The sequence below is a fragment of the Camelus bactrianus genome, chromosome 4 (genome assembly GCF_048773025.1).
Source record: "Camelus bactrianus isolate YW-2024 breed Bactrian camel chromosome 4, ASM4877302v1, whole genome shotgun sequence".
NCBI lineage: Eukaryota > Metazoa > Chordata > Mammalia > Artiodactyla > Camelidae > Camelus > Camelus bactrianus.
The window spans coordinates 48277766-48290955 of record NC_133542.1 but is presented as its reverse complement, the minus strand read 5'-3'; the positions used below and the strand labels follow the sequence as shown (position 1 = coordinate 48290955).

General features: G+C 42.9%; 1 pseudogene; it reads left to right on the top strand.

Moving 5' to 3' along the window:
* The window catches only part of LOC105067552 (casein kinase II subunit alpha'-like), a 29131-nt pseudogene extending 21956 nt beyond the window's left edge, over positions 1-7175 (top strand).
* Positions 7176-13190: the final 6015 nt, after the last annotated feature.

The window sequence follows — 13190 nt, the reverse complement described above, 5'->3', positions numbered from 1 at the left end:
TCCCACAACCCCATTCCTCAGGTTCAATAATTTGCTAGAATAACTCACAAAACTCCGGAGAGTTTTATAATAATAAACTTACTATTGCAGTTCATTATGAAGGATATAAGTGAACAGCCAGATGAGGAGGCTCATAGGATGAAATCTAAGAGTCCTGAGTGAAGGACATTCTGTCCCCATGGAGTTGGAGTGCACCGCCATCCAAGCACCTTGTTGTGTTCCTCAACTCAGAAGCAGTCTGAGCCCAGTTTTTAGTTTAGTTTTGTTTTTAAACAGAGTCTTCAGTATACATGATTGATTAAGTCATTGGCCAGTGGTGATTGAACTCAATCTCCAGCCTATCTCCCCGCCACCACCCACCTAGGTCAGGGGTGGGAAGGTAGGGCTGAAAGTTCCAACCCTTTAATCAGGTCTTGGTCTTTTGGGTAAACAGTCCCCATCTTGAAGCTATATGGAGGTCTCAAGAGTGACCTCATTAGCCTTCACTTGGTATGGTTGAAAGAAGCTTATCATGAATAACAAAAGACACTCCTGTCACCCCTATCACTCAGGAATGGAGTTCTGTGCCAGGAATTGGAGGGAAAGACCAAATATGTATTTACCATTATACCTCAGGGAATAATCATGGAACCTACCTGCAGTGTTGCTGGAGTGATGAAATGAGATAATGGAGATAAAGCAGCTAGCAGACATGATATGTCTGCAGGAAGCCCAGAGCTTTCAGGCAAAGGGAGAGAAGACTGAACACTGAGGTTGGAATGGGTGGAAATGATGTGGAGCCTGGCGGGGGTGGGGAGGGCAGCCAGGATGGATGGCTGAACACTCCACTCCACAGGCTTACTGGTGATCTCAGGCTGAGATCCATACCATTAGCTGAGAGAGGTCAGAGGTGAGAGAAGGACCAAATCCCAGCCTCTCAAAGGCTCCTGCCTCTTCCTTCTGCCTTCCAAGTCCCACCTACACACAGGCACGTGCTCACGCACACACAGGTACACACACTCCTGGGACTCATACACTCTGTCCCAGGAACCAGTCCATCCCTTCTCCCAGCAGTTAGCGTCAGTAGCCTCCTAAGCAGCTCTCAGGGGCACTCACCCGTTCGTTCATTAAATATTCAAGAAATATTCATCTGCCAAGTGTTTCCCAAGTTTTGGTGCCCTGTGCTGGCCTCCCTGAATTGCACAAATCATGCTTCCCTGCCCAGTAAAGGAGCTTCCCCATCAATCTAACCAGCTCTCAGGTGCTTTTTTAGCTGCATATCCTGTCGCCAGATATTCTTCCACCTTGCTGCTCTGAGGAAATTCTGTCATTGACATCCTGTTTCTTATCCTTAAAATGTTTTAAAATTACTATTCAAATAATGTTGAATAATATTATTAATATTATACTCATAACCTACCGCCTGAACTTTGAGGTTTCACTTCTCCAAGAATACTACCATACTTACAGAGTTGGTTTTGCTGGAAGGCAGTATAACGAAGTGGTAAAGAGCTTGGACTTAGGGACCAGCATAGACCACCCAGGTCTGGGTTGTGCCTGAATGTCTTACCAACCGTGAGACCTTGAGCATGGCACTTAACCTCTACAAACCTCCGTTTTCTTCTCTGTGAAAGTGGGATTGTAAAACCCAACCCAAAGAGTTGTAAGAAGTAGGTGGGAAGTGTTTATAAATACTTGGCACTTAGTACATGTTGTCAATTACAGCTGTAGTCAGAGTGTGTACACATTTCATGACCCACTTTCTCTGCTTAACTTCATCTCACGAAAGTTTTCTCTCTTGTTACTCCTTGTTCATATTTACTATTTTCAATGGCTACAAAATGTTTCATCAAGCTTCACTATAATTAAGTGTGTTATTTTCTTATTGTTGGGTATTTCGGTTATTTTGGATTTTTCTCTAGCATAAATAATTCTGTGGTTAATATTTTGGAACATAAAGCTTTTTTTTTTAAATAGCAAAACAAATTTAATTCAACATGTTTTCATCTCGACCCTGTGTAAAATTTTGTGATAAATACTCTGGATATAAAGGTGGCTCAGACCTGGTCTGTTCCTTCAGGGAGTTCATGGTCTTGGGTGGAGAGGAGCCTCGGACACATCTGTCAGTTATATAAGGCAGGGAGTCCTCAGTCCTTTCAGAGGGAGGACTCGGTTGCAAATGCATGAAGTGAAAGGGAGCTGTTACTGTGGAGGAAGTCTTTGTGGACCTGGAAGCTCCAGGAAAGTTCAACTCATCCATTCAGACGTGCATCCAACATGCTAAGCACTTCTGCTTGTGGGATTGCATCCTGCCCTCAGGAGCCCACACACTGTTGGAGTGTAAAACCAGGACTCTACTCCCACAGAGAGATTGTCAGCTATTTCAGAAGCAAGAGAACCGGTGTCAGCTGCCTGCCAGGAGGTGGAGGAAGACTTCTGTGGGCAGAGCTTTGGCCTCAGCTCTGAAGGATAAGGAAGATGGAATCTTGGAGGAATTTACAGCTAGAAGAAGCCTCAGAGGGGAGCCCTCCGGGATGGAGCATGCCAGGAGTTACGACACCTTGTTTCACTGCTGGGTTGCAGTCATTCTGAGTTCAAGTCCTGGTAGAGAAGGAAGAACTTCTATATGAGGACACTCTGCCTCCAGGGGACCTAAAACAGCTACCAAGGGTGAAAGTTGGCTGGCTCCCCTGTCACTCTGCTTACAAAACCGTGACAGAACTGGATAGTAAGTGACTGCAATTTCCCTGAGTGCCAGAAATACATTTTTTAAAAATTTATTTATTTTGGTAACAAAATCCTCCACATAACATAAAATTTACCATCTTAAATTGTGTACAGTTCAGTAGTATTAAGTATATTCACATTATTGTGCAATGTATCTCTGGAAGTTTTTCATCTCCCAACACTGAAACTCTGTGCCCATTAAACAAGGACTCATCATTCTCCCCTCCTCCCAGGCTTTGGCAACCACCCTTCTCCTTTCTGCTTCTGTGATTTTGACTTCTCTAGGTATCTCATATAAGTGGAATCATATAGTATTTGTCTTTTTGTGACTGGCTTATTTCACTTAGTATAATGTTCTCAAGGTTCATCCGTGTTGTAGCATGTGTCAGAATTCCCTTTTTCCAGACATACTTTGAGGCATTATGTGCATTACTTTATGCCCGTTAAATCATGTAATCCTCACAACCTTGTGAGGTAGGTACTCGTCTTGCCTTCCCCATATTGAAGATGAGGATATCAGGGCACAACGACATTCAGTTAACTGTCTCAAGGGCTCCCAGCTGGTGGGGGAGCCAGGACTTCAACCTAGGCAGCCTGGCTCTGGGATCCATGCTCTTAACCACTCCTCCATGTTCCCTTTCTCACTGTCACACTGAGGAGCACAGAGGTCATCAGAGATGCTTGTATCTCAACTGACAAGATGCCTGTGTCATCAGTGTCTTGTTAAAGGAAGAAGAGCTTTGGGTGGGAATCAAGAGCCTGGGGTGTGCTTCTGGTTTCTGCCCCGATGTTCTGCTCTGTGACTGTGAACAGGATTTTCCCCCACCCCTGCAGAGTATCATTTCCCCATCTGTAAAGTGAGGGGGGTTGGGCAAGAACTTTTGTTAGGTGTTCTGCAGGCAAATGAGTCTGGGAAATCTGCTAAGGTTAAATATGCTTCCCTTTGAAAGAAAAGGGGGTGGTGATGGTGGTAAATACATGGATAATTACTGCAGTTTTCTGTGAGAAAATCTTACAGAACATGGAGGGAGAGGAGGAGGGGAGAGGGGTTAATTAAGGCAATGTTGGAGGAGCCCGAAGGCAAAGACCACACCCTTTCTCATTCTGTGAAAGAGCACCTTGAGGGCGCGAGGTGCGCTCGCAATTCAGCTCTGGCTCTTCGGCAGTCTTGCAGCCACCTCTGTATAGCTGGCACTCAGGAAATATTTGATTGTGCCTGAGTGACTGTCTCCAGCTAATCTGAAGGTGTCTACAACTTACAACCTTCATGTCCAGGTGGGGTTGCTGTAATGGGCCCCTGTCAGGTATTCACAGGAAGGCAGAACTGATGGGAGGGTAACTCAAGTGTATTGAGGAGCTTCCAGGAGGTTTATGCAGTGCTCCACATTTATCTTTTTAAAATAACAGCTTTACTGAGATGTAATTCATGTATCATGATTCACTCATTTCAGGCACAATTCAGTGTTTTTCATTATATTCATAGGGTTGGGCAACCATCACTGTAATCAGTTTTAGAACATTTCTTATCACTTCCCCCAAGCCCTATACATATTAGTAGTCTCTCCTCATTTCTCCCCCAGCCCCATCCTCTTCCTCCACACCCCCACCCCTCGGCTTGGACGATCACTACTCTACCTTCTGTCTGTATAGATTTTTCTAATCTGGACATTTTGTAGAATTGCAATCATACAGTATGTGGCCTGTTGTGAATGGCTCCTTTCACTCAGCGTAATGTGATGTTTTCAAGGTTCATCCACGTTGTACCATGAATCAGTACTTAATTCTTTTTTATTGCTGAATAATATCCTATTGTTTGGATTTACCAGATTTTATTGATTCTGAATGGACCATTAGTTGATGGATATTTGGGTTGTTTCCACTTTTTGGCTAATAGGAATAAGGCTGCTATGAACATTCATATACAGGCTTTTGTGTGGACGTATGTTTTCATTTTTCCCAGGTATATACCTAGGAGTGGGATTGCTGAATCATATGGTAACTCTGTGTTACCATTGAGAAACTACCAGACTGTTTCCCAAAGTTGCTGTATCATCTTACATTCCCACCAGCAGTGTATGAGGGTTCTCATTTTTCCACATTCTTGCCAACAGTTGTGTAGTGGATTGAAAGGGAGCCCCCAAAAGATATGTCTGTGTCCCAACCCCTGAAGCTTGTGATTGTGACCTTATTTGGAATAAGAGTCTTTGCAGATGTAATTAACACAATCTGGGAGATCTGGGGGGCCCTAAATCCAATGACAAATGTCCTTATGGAAGACACACAAAGGAGAGTCATGAAGAGATGAGGGGAAGGCTATGTGAAGATGGAGGCAGAGATTGGAGTGAGCCCCCACAAGCCAAGGAATGCCTATAGCCAGCAGAAGAGGCCAGGAATGGATTCAAATTTCCCTAAAGCCTCTGAAGGGAGCGTGACCCTACCAACACCTTGATTTTGGACTTCTAGCTTCCAGAATTGTAACCACCCTCTTATTGGCCTCCTATCTCCAGCCTCTGCCTGCTCCAGCCCACCCCTCACACCAGCTGCCAGAGGAACTTTCCTAAAGCGCAGCCCTGATTATGACACTTCTCGCCTCAGAAACATGTAATGACTCCTTATTGCCCACATAACAAAGTTTAAAGTTTGAAGCTTGGCTCCCTTCTCTCTCCCCAAACGTATTTCCTTCTTCCACCCTTCACACATCTTTTCCTCCAACCAAACATAACTACTCACTCTCCACAGAAGTACGCCTTGCCTTTGCTCTTCTGTGCCTTCTGCCTGGCTTGCCCTTCTCACAGCATCTTTGTGCACCGAAGTCTGTCTGCTCTTTATGACTTGCCTCAAAAGAAGAAGAGCCTCCATAAAGCCTTCTCTTTTCTCCCAACCGGAAGTGATCTTTATTGCGCTGGCTGGCAATCCTTGATTTCCTCACCTGCAGGGTCGGGGCTGCAGCAGTACACATCTCTGGGGACGGGATGGGGACATTCACCTCATAGTCTACGAGACTGGTCTTCCTTAGAGTTGTGTAGTAAAAACCACCTGTGCATCTTCGCCACCGCCGCCGCTGCCCCTTTCCCGGCCGGCGGCTGCCGCTGCTGGTGCCGCCGCCGCCGCCGCCTCCGGACCGCGAGCAGAGCGGAGGCCGTCGCGGAGCGCGAGCGCCGCCCGCCCCGCCGCCCGGCCGGCCGCTCCAGGGCCGGGCAGTCTCGGCCGGCGCCCCCCGCGCCCCGAGCCCGTCCGCCCCCGCGGGCTCGGCCTCGCTCGACCGCCCAGCGCCGCGCTCCTCCTCCTACTGCGGCGGCCCGCTGCCCGCCGCCTCCTCTGCCCGCCGCCGCCCTCTGCGCCCCGCGGCGCCCCGCGTCCCGCCCGCCGTGCCCGGCCCGGCCGCGCGCAGCAGGGCCCGGGTCTACGCCGCGGGGAACGGCCTGAGGAGCCGCGAGTTCTGGGACGCTGAGGCTCACGCCCCGAGCTGGGGTTGATCAAGACGATTACTGACTTGTTCGAAAACTTGGTCGGGGAAAGTATGGTGAAGTATTTGAGGCCATTAACATCACCAACAATGAGACAGTGTTTGTAAAAATTCTCAAGCCAGTGAAGAAAAAGAAGATGGAACAAGAGGTTAAGATTCTGGAGAACCTTCGTTGTGGAACAAATTATCATTAAGCTGGTTGACACTGTGAAGGACCCTGTGTCAAAGACACCAGCTTTGGTATTTGAATACATCAATAACACAGATTTTAAGCAACTGTACCAGACCCTGACAGACTTTGATATCCGGTTTTATATGTACAGACTACTTAAAGCTCTGCATTACTGCCGCATCAAGGACCTCATGCCCAGGGTGGTGATACCTCGCAATGTCATGACAGATCATCCACAGAAAAAGCTGCGACTGATATACTGGAGTCTGGCAGAGTTCTGTCCCCCAACTCGAGTACAATGTCCGCATAGCCTCGAGGTACTTCAAGGGACCAGAGCTCCTTGTGGACTATCAGGTGTATGATTATAGCTTGGACATGTGGAGTTTGGGCTGCATGTTAGCGAGTGTGATCTTTCGAAAGAAGCCCTTCTTTCACGGACAGGATAACTATGACCAGCTTGTTCGCGTTGCCGAGGTTCTGGGTACAGACGAGCTGAATGGGTATCTGAAGAAGTATCACACAGGCCTAGATCCGCACTTCAGCGATATTCTGGTACAACATTCACAGAAGCGTTGGGAAAACCTTATCCATAGTGAGAACAGGCATCTCGTCAGCCCGAAGGCCCTAGAGGTCTTCTGGACAAACTTCTGCGATATGACCATCAACAGAGACCAACTGCCAAAGAGGCCATGGAGCACCCGTACTTCTGCCCCGTGGTGAAGGAGCCGTCCCAGCCTTGTGCAGATAACGCTGTACTTTCCAGTGGTCTCACGGCGGCCCGATGAAGACTGGAAAGCGACGGGTAATGCGGCATTGACGCTTGCCAGTGAAACCGACCAACCAAACACAAATCTTGAAGGAAAACTACAGTGTGATAAGAAGAAATTCTAGCCATTCCTTCTACATGCAAAGAAGAGTGAAGACCTAAAAGTCTGTCAAAAGGAAAGAAACTCCCCAGTACTAGTCTACAGGGAGTTGTTCTGGTAGCCTGACGATGCACGTAGCTGAGGATCTGAGGGCCTCTCCCTTTGGAATGCGTGGAGATGAGAGACTCGGAGTTGTTGCACATTTACCTCTATTTAACAGGAGACCACTGTTGAATTAACCCGTTCAGTCAACAATCTCTGAATATCTGACTTCCTGTCTATTCCACTGTGGTCTGGGTTTCCTTTGGTGAGATTCAGGCTCAAGTTTTAGTAAAACGTCAGCAGTCTATTCTGACACACCAGCCTCATTTATGAAAAGGAGATACTAAAACAGGGACAGTGTTTTTCTTTTTAAAGCTCTTTTACAAATTCATGTTTTATGTATTTTTTTTTTTTTTAATGACGTGAGCTCTCTAGGAAATGTACCTCATCCCTGCAGTTTTCTTCCAAGTGTATTCATTTGGGAAAAAACTGCAGTCACTCCCATGAGTCCCCTTTGATGTCAGGAGGCATCACTTTAAACCTTGTGATGTCATGAACAGGTCCATCTGTCTCATCAAAAGTTGGATGCTAAGTGCATAACTTGGAGCTCACCATAACCTTCGTTGATTTGCCTAACTGCAAAATCTTGTTGCTATTTTTTTTCATGTAGCTTTTTTTTTTCCAGCCTTGTAAGGAAAACCTCACTATTTCCCAGCACATCCCTGTGTGTGCACTTATTTATGCATATCTCTGAAACAAAGACTTTTTGTTCACAACCATAGCTAAAGCTGGAAAGTCAGTCTTCAAGGAAATCAGAGAGGGAGGAAAGAAGTCCTATTAGAAAGTATTCAAGAAAGACCTACTGGGTGAAAAAAAGCATTCCCTTCCCACCCTTTATTCCTTTTTAGCCCCATGAGAAACAGTTTCTCACTGTAATCAGGGTAATCTGCATTTTTAAGCTCTGGTACATAACACATGAATGTGTTGGCAAAGATAAGTCTTTCTCATATGCAGGCACTGGAGTTGTGTGGGCAAGGCCACCTGATAACCCAAGTGACCAGAGAGGGTAACATGTGAGGGGCTTGGGGAAGGGAGTGGAGCTCCTGGGGCAAGTATCAAAGCTTGGGATCCATTATGCTAGCCTTCATGTTACAAAGGAAGCTAAATTTTGTTTAAGGAAATAAAAAATAAGGCTGATTTCACTCTCAGGACTTGTCATCAACATGGTTTGCAAGCAATCCCCTGATCCCAGCTGCAGAGCCATGCCACAGCTGTGGGGACCTCACACACCTTGGCTAGAGGTCAAGGTGTCTACCACCCCATCACACTTTAGGATTTCTTTATTAACTATTTAATAATGCCATATATTTTTATAAGTTTAGGTTGTTTGAGAACATGTTTATATTCCATATTCCAATAAAATCATATTGGTATTGGTAGCAGGTCCTATCTCTAAAAAAACAAAACAAAAACAAAAACAAAAACAAAAACAAAATACCCCACCTGTGCAGCCCTACGTGGTCACTCTGGGCAGAGCCACTTTATCCACTTAGTCCAGGGGGATGGTCTTATGAGCTTTTTAAGAGCTTTCAAAAAGTATAATTGGCTCCCAAACTTAAAAATAAATATGAAATTAATTATAGGCTCTAAAGACAAATTACGTACTTTACAGTAAAATGCTTTTATGGTAAAAATGTTTACCCTAAAAATTGTTTTTACAGTAAAAAATTTTTTAATTTTAACTGGTGGGATACAGCTTCCAGAGAAAAAAATAATTAAGGTGGGTAATGATGATAATGATGATGATGATGATGATGATGATGATGATGATGATGATGATGATGATTTCATTTTAAATTAATTTAACCATTCACCGGTCCTATGAGGTTGTGCTGTTATCCACACTTCAAAGATTTGGAAACTTAGGTATAAGTCATGAGTATCTTAAAACGGCCCTGCTTGCCTACATCATCCTGAGTCCTAGAACACAGGGGCCATTACTGCCTCAGTGCTATGTCCAGCTCAGTCTGTGGAACTGAATAGGTGCTCAGGGGCTGTGAAATGAAGGAGTGAATGAATCATTGAGTTGAAAGTCTTCCATAGCATCTTACATGAGTGATATACATCTTTATGGGATGCATTCCCTCCTATCTTATAATTTTTTTGTTTTGTTTTTCTTATCTCTATTACTAGGCTCTTTGATAATTCAACCACTTCACACAGTAAGAAGAGTTTAGATTATTGCTTTGCTAATGGACTGTTGTGAGGATTCATAGGAAAGGGAAACAGACAACTTCTTAACAGTCACAGAACCAAGACTCATGGAGATCTGGAACATCACTCTGGATACCAGAAGTTTAGCTATTGTCTGCAGAGATGGGCTTTTGGTGCTTTTAACCTAGATATTTTATGCAAATAATGAGCAAAAGACAAAAGACATTTTGTCATTATCAGACAAAATGGACTTAAAATATATTTTTACCTATTTTTGACAAATAGACATTATATATATTTAAGGTATGTAACATGATTTTAAAAATTGAAATATAGTTGATTTACAATATTGTGTTAGTTTCAGGTGTACAGCAAATAGACTCAGTTTTATTTATATATATATATTTCAAATTCTTTTCCATTACAGGTTATTACAAGATATTGAATATAGTTCCCTGTGCTACACAGTAAATCCTTATTGTTTATGTATTTTATATATAATAATGTATAACTATTAATACCATACTCCAAATTTATTCCTTCCCACTTTCCCCTTTGGTAACCATAAGTTTGTTTTCTATGTCTGTGAGTCTGTTTCTGTTTTGTAAATGTTTGTCTCCTCTTTTCAGATTCCGCTTATAATTGATATCATATGGTATTTTTCTTTTCCTGTCTGACTTACCTCACTTAGTGTGATAATCTCTAGGTCCATCCATGTTGCTGCAAATGGCATTATTTCATTCTTTTTTATGGCTGAGTAGTATTCCATTGTATAAATATATCACAACTTTATCCATTCATCTGTCGATGGACATTTGAATTGCTTCCATGTCTTGGCTATTGTAAATAGCGCTGCTGTGAACACTGGAGTGCATAATGTGACTTTGTGATATACGTATATATTGTGAAATGATTACCACAATCAAACTAATTAACATATCTACATTTCCCATAGTTACCTTTTTGTGTGTGTGGTGAGAACACTTGGGATTTACTCTCTTAGCAAAATTCAAGTATATAATATGTTATTATTAACTGCAGTCACTATACTGTATGATAGATTTCCAGAAGTTATTCATCTATAACTGAAAGTTTGTACCCTTAGATGAATATCTCTCCTTTTCTGCATTCTCCAGCCTCTGGCAACCACTATTTTACTCTCTGTTGCTAGGAGTTCCAATTTTTTTGTTTGTTTTTTAGATTCCATGTGTAAGTGAGATCATGTGAAGTTTGTTTTTCTGTGTCTGGCTTATTTCACTTAGCATAATGTTCTTCAGGTTTATCCATGCTGTTGCAAATGGCAGGATTTCCCTTTTTTTTTTTAAGGCTGAATAATATAATATGCCATTGCATGTGTATGCCACATTTTCTTTAACAATTCATCTGTTATGGACACTTAGGTTGTTTTCATACTTTGGCTATTGTGAATAATGCTGCAGTGAACACTGGAGTGCAGATATCTCTGTGAGGTAGTGACTTTATTTCCTTCAAATATATACCCAGAAGTGGAATTGCTGGATCATATGGTAGTTCTACTTTTAGTGTTTTAAGGAACCTCCATACTGTTTTTCATAGTGGCTGCACAAATTTACTGTCCTACCAACAGGGCACAAGGGTTCCCTTTTCCCTACATCCTCATCAATGCTTGTTATCTCTTGTCTTTTTGATAATAGCCATCCTAACGGTTGTGAGATGGTATCTTATTGTGGTTTTAATTTGCATTTCCCTGTTGATTAGTGATATTGAGCATCCTTCCATGTGTCTGTTGGCTGTATATATTCTTCAGAAAAATATCTTTTTAGGTCCTTTGCCCATTGAAAAAATCAGGTTATGGAGGGAGGGTATAGCTCAGAGGTAGAGCGCATGCTTAGCATGCGTTAGGTCCTGGGTTCAATCCCCAGTACCTCCATTAAAAAAATAAGTAAATAAATAAAGAAATCTAATTACCTCTCCCCCTTCAAAAATAAATTAAAAATAAAATAAATAAATCTATTAAAAACTGTTAAAAAAGTAAGCATGAAAACTATCAAAAATTAAATTAAAAAAATAAAAAATCAGGTTATTTGTTTCTGTCCTATTGAGTTGAATGAGTTCCTTATATATTTTGGAGATTAACTCCTTATCAGATACATGGTTTGCAAATATTTTTTCCCACTCCATAGGTTGCTTTTTCATTTTGTTGGTTATTTCCTTTGCTGTTCAGAAACTTAGGAAGTTTGATATAGTCTCACTTGCTATTTTTGCTTCTGCTGCCTTTGCTTTTGGAGAAAAAATAGATTGTAAGTAAAAAAGTTTACGAGAGACAAAGAAGAACATTATAAATCAGTAAAAAATGTTAAAAAAAACAAGAAAAAAAAGGACAATATACATTGATAAAAGTTCAATCCATCAATAAGTATTAAGGTATGTAAAAATTATAAACATACACACACCTGGAAATCAAGTCCCAAAATATATAAAGCAAAAATTGAGAGACTTAAAGGGAGAGATAGACAATTCTACAATAATAGTTGGAGACTAGTTGTATTTGAAATGTCATTCTTCTCCGACTAGTTCAGGCAATTCAGCATTGAAGGAGAGTTAATTGCAGAGCAGTGAGTCACCTGGGTGTTCAGAGATAGGATGAGGAGGGAATAAGGGCGAATTCAGCATAAGTGGATGAATGCTGCAGCACACCTCTGAACGTGAGGGCATGCCTGTTCAACTGGTGTACAATCCTGAGTTTGGAAACAGATAACTGTATTCATGTCATCATCAGTGGGCCTGGGGAGCAGTGCCTTGTCCATTGGGGATTGACTGGCATTTCTTTGGCAGGTAGCTGCTCTCATTTTGGAAGGGCCTTTGGTCCCTATGTGAGATTCCTCAGCCCCTTTCTGAGTAACTACCACGTGCTGGGCACTGGTAGGGTACCAGGTGTGTGAAATGACTGAGATAAGGAATGGGGTACTGACACATGCCACAATACAGATGAATTTCCAACAAAAAAAATTATGCTAAGTGAAAGAAGCCAGACACAAAAGACCACATATCGCATGATTCCATTTATATGAAAGGTCCAGGAAAAGCCAATCTACAGAAACAGAAGGCAGATTAGTGGTTGACTGAGGCTGGGGATGGGAATGGGAAAGGGGAGTGATGAGTGTGGAGGAAATTAGGGGGATGATAGAAATGTTCTCCAACTGGACTCTGGTGGTGGGGTTGCACAGCTCTGTAAATATATGTCATTGAATTGTGCACTTAAAATAGGTGAATTTTATGGTGTATAAATTATACTTCAATTAAGCTTTAAAAAAATCATGAGGTTCCTGCCTCTTCTTGGGAGTATGGACCTTTCTTAGAAAGAGGAACTTGCAGAACACAAATTGGACCTTGAGGTGGAGCCAGTATGTATCAGACACAGTGCTGGGCCCTTGAGAGGAGGAGGGAGAGGGCAGGGTGATGTGCAGTTGACCTGTGTTCACTTTGGGAAACACATACTGCACACACTGCACATTTTATACCTCCCCCACAAGCAAAAGGTTCATGCCTATCCCAGAGAGGGACCACCAGGACCCTGCAAATGTCTGCACTGATGGGTCTGTGATATCCCGGTGGTTTTTGTGTTTTGTGTTTTTGTTTTTTTAAATCCCGAAGGTTTTTGATAGTCAACCACCAGTGGGAGTTTCAGCCTGTCGCACACAGTCTCAGAACACTGAGGCCTAGAGTGGGGAAAGGGCTGTGACCC